General features: G+C 44.6%; 1 long non-coding RNA gene across 1 annotated transcript; it reads right to left on the reverse strand.

Annotated features, from left to right (window-relative positions):
* Positions 1-1,646: 1,646 nt before the first annotated feature.
* LOC121588773 lies at positions 1,647-2,340 on the reverse strand. The gene is made up of 2 exons (XR_006004212.1): positions 2,149-2,340; positions 1,647-2,076 (listed from the first exon to the last, which is right to left on the reverse strand). It is a non-coding gene; the product is annotated as an uncharacterized LOC121588773 (long non-coding RNA).
* Positions 2,341-3,735: the final 1,395 nt, after the last annotated feature.

The raw sequence follows: 3,735 nt of genomic DNA on the forward strand, positions 1-3,735 counted from the left end.
ATATCCTTATTACTACAACTTTGCCGTTTTCCTCACCTAAAATCTGCTACAAAAGAAAGCATCCAGCCATAGCCATAAATTACTTAAATCATTCCTTGAACTACTGCATCATGAATGCCTTTACAGCTTTTTAGTTAATCATCGAATCATCAAATCAACAACTCAACAGAGCATTGATTCTCATTTCCATCCATGATTTATGAGCTGTTATTGCGTTTATCACTTCATCAAACCAAGCTCCAGCCCTTCCTTAACATATTCATCTGACTACGCCTCTAATCTACACGTTCGTCCTACTTTTACGACCATCTATAAACATCCTGCAGCGCTCGTCATAAAACGCCACTTTCCACGCTCAGCAAAATCGAGTTCGCTCGATCTTAATCCACACGCGCTTCCATCCAGCTCCTTCATTCAATGAGTTTATGATTTTACAACTGTTTGATTTACCCTCCATCGGATCGTTTGTATGCTTTTCTTCAAAGATTCCATTCCATTCTCTACCAGCGTTCGACACGACAAAGTCGTCCACAATGTGCAACATAATGTGCACTCGATTGCACAAAACCGGCGGCTACAGTGGGCTGTTTCCTTTCTTCCTGACTACAAAAAAAGCAGCTCCCTTGTTGTTCGCAAATGAAATAATGCCGAACACGGTTACGGAATGTGCATAAAATTGTTACCTTTTTATGGCCGGCTTGTCGCTTTTACACACACACACACACACACAGACACACAGACACACTATTGTATCCTTTTTGCATGGACTGTTGTTTGTTGCGTGTACGACACTGTATCGATGATCTGTATCGGAAAGCAAGGAATGAAGACTAGCCGAAAATTGCAGCGATCAATTGTGCACGAGAACGAATGCAATTTCGTGCCTGCACACTTGAGCAAAAGGACGAGACACACACCGACCAAATCAAACCAGAAAGAAAGATAGAGAGAGAGAGAGAGACATCCCGCCGTAGATGTATCTTCACATTGTGCATCGCAAAAAAAAAAACCGATCAATCGATCCTTGCCGTTGCGAGCGTCTTCTGAGCCGAGAAGCGAGAAAAGGGGCGTACGGGGACAATTTATCACGCTGCTGGAGTGATGCTTGTTTAAATGTTTTGTGGCATTTGACAACGGGCCTGCACTTCGAGAGCCAAAAAAAAGTGCATCCCATTCACTGCATCCCATTCACTCCATTCATGCGCTCGATTGAGTGCGTCCGTTTCTGTGTGTGTGTAACAATGCGCAAAAAAATGGGAAGAGGAGTTCGTATCGTAAGAGAAATAAGAGAAGTAATGCGCGACATTTCGTCCCTCTCGGTTGGGCCACTTCTAGTGGTCTTTCCGTTTTCTTCCCGTGATCCTGTTAGCACTTCTTCCCCTACCGTCACGGCATTTAAGGCTAGGGGGCTTGAAGATCTAAGAATCAATAAAATTAATTGATTGATAGTGTTTGACGAGCGAAGGACCGCTCGCTGTGAGGCCCACTAGAGCGGACGTGACCACTCGAGCCGAACGAAGCCTTAAGATTGTGGTTGATGTGTAGTGCTTGAGACAATTTCGGTCGAACGAACGAAGGTGATCTTTAAGCCCCTCGCACAGTATTTAGTTTGATTTGTAAAAAAAAATTACAATAAAATAATGTCGCACACTACAAAAAAAAACTCATTTTATCATTCTGTTTTTTCTCCTTTCCAAGGTACACAACTTGTAGGACAATCCTTTCCTTTTGCTTCGCTTTCCAAGTCGGTCGATTTGATCGACCGTGCAGCTTGTCGGCAAAAACAAGAACTCTCTCCCACTCCAGCGACAACTCACCCAGAAAGGCTTTCACTGCAGCCAGGGAAGAAAGCAAAGCGGGACAAGCATAGCTTTCAAAAGTCGTTTGTCGGTTGCTTTCAATGCAATGCAGTGGGAGCGCTGAAGTGGCTCTTAGCACTTGAGTGTAGAGGACGGAGCCAATGCTCGGAACGTTTTCTTATGATAACGATCAACTGTCAACAACTGTTGCGCGCTGATGATGATGATGATGATGTGATCGAACCATATTGTCACTTCCCACGCAAATTTGGACATTCTTGCCGCAAAAAAAAGGATTGTAAAATGTAATTTAAGCATTTAATGCTAGAGAAAGCATGAGATTGCTTACCATTCGAATACGAACTAAGCACTATTTGACTGCATCGCGAACCACAAAATAGATTTTCGAAATTAATTTCATTTTCAATCACGTTTCAATAGTGGAAAGCGGACGCTTTCTTTGCCAATCTCTGTCAAAGGTAAACAATTCTTTCCTTCCACACATCCCACACACCGATCCCAAGCCCCATAAAGTGCAAACGAAAAGAGCTTAACCGCGCGGGTTGCTTTGATTCGGTGTGCAACACATCCAAACAAAACGCACGCCCGTTTGCAATCACTGTACCGTGTCGGTGGAGAAGCAAAAGCAAAAACAGCCATGTTGTTGTGCCAAAGATGATCAGCATCAGCGAATCTTTCCGATTCGCTGCAAACGGTTTCATAGAGATAGAAAACAAGGATTAACTCCTTTGTGTAGAATGGAAAGGAAATAATAATAACACACACACGAACAATCCTTTCGCGGTTGTGGTAAAAGCTGCCAAATTTGGGCGGATGATTGGATGAGGTTTTTCCTTCTTTTGTGTGCAATTATGATCAGTAGAAAGTCTGACTCATTTTTCATAAAAAATACTATTCATTTCAACTAGCATCTTTGGCATCAAAAGCATGTAAAACACATTTTCGATTAATAATTGCCAGCGCATGGCATTAAATTGCCCTTTAAGATCTCATCGACAGGCACAAAGCAATGTTTTGATTTGTGCGCTTTTGTCACCTACCCCGGGGGCACCCGAAGCCAGCATTCAACACGGGCCAGTCAGTCCGTACTGCTGCCCAACGTACCCTGTCTACATCATCGTCCTTTTCTTCGCCATAGTAAGCCACTCCACAGAAAATGCCGTGCCAGACACACTGGCGGCTGACTGCTGTCGCGCCGAACTGTCTGCCAAAGACGCAACTTACAAGACAGCACACAGTGGGTTTCTTTTGTTTGTAGGCTTTTACCGAAAGGTTTGCTACTTTTTACTGTACTTCTTTTTCCTCAACATCGTGCGTACCTTCTTTTCAGGATCGTTTCAGGGTTCCTCCTGTAGGCCTATGGGCTTCCTGTTCCAACAACGGGGCGGAGTTCAGCACGCTCGAGTGTGTAGATCATCCGTCTTGTCGTCAGTTCGATTCGACCGAGAGTCCGTTTTTATGGCATCATGATAGACACTGGAAAGTGCAATGAATAACTAATGGAAAACAAGAGGAAAGGAAGCAGGATAGCGAGACAGGGCGAGCGAGATGGGGAAGGGATCAAAACCATCGACCATCTGTTAAACTGGTAGGTGACGAATCGCTCTTGTATTGCTGATGGGGGAAATGGGCTGCCTTAGTTTCCCTGCTTTGCTACCGGGACCGGGAACTAGCAGCACTCCCTGTCGAGGTTTTCCCTATGCCAGGTATCGCCCTCTACCGTTGTTGACCTATCCCTCATCATGCCATCCTCATCGCTATCCCTCCCGACCAATGGTAGCTTCTGTCCGGAATTAACCGTAGCGTAGGGGAAAAGGACCTTTTTTTACTGTTGGCTTTCGGTAGTTTGTGTGTGTAAAGGCCGCCTATAAATACCCTTCCCACCGTGGGATCTTCACTGCAGTCTGAGATTTGA

The sequence above is a fragment of the Anopheles merus genome, chromosome 2R, assembly GCF_017562075.2.
Source record: "Anopheles merus strain MAF chromosome 2R, AmerM5.1, whole genome shotgun sequence".
Lineage (NCBI taxonomy): Eukaryota > Metazoa > Arthropoda > Insecta > Diptera > Culicidae > Anopheles > Anopheles merus.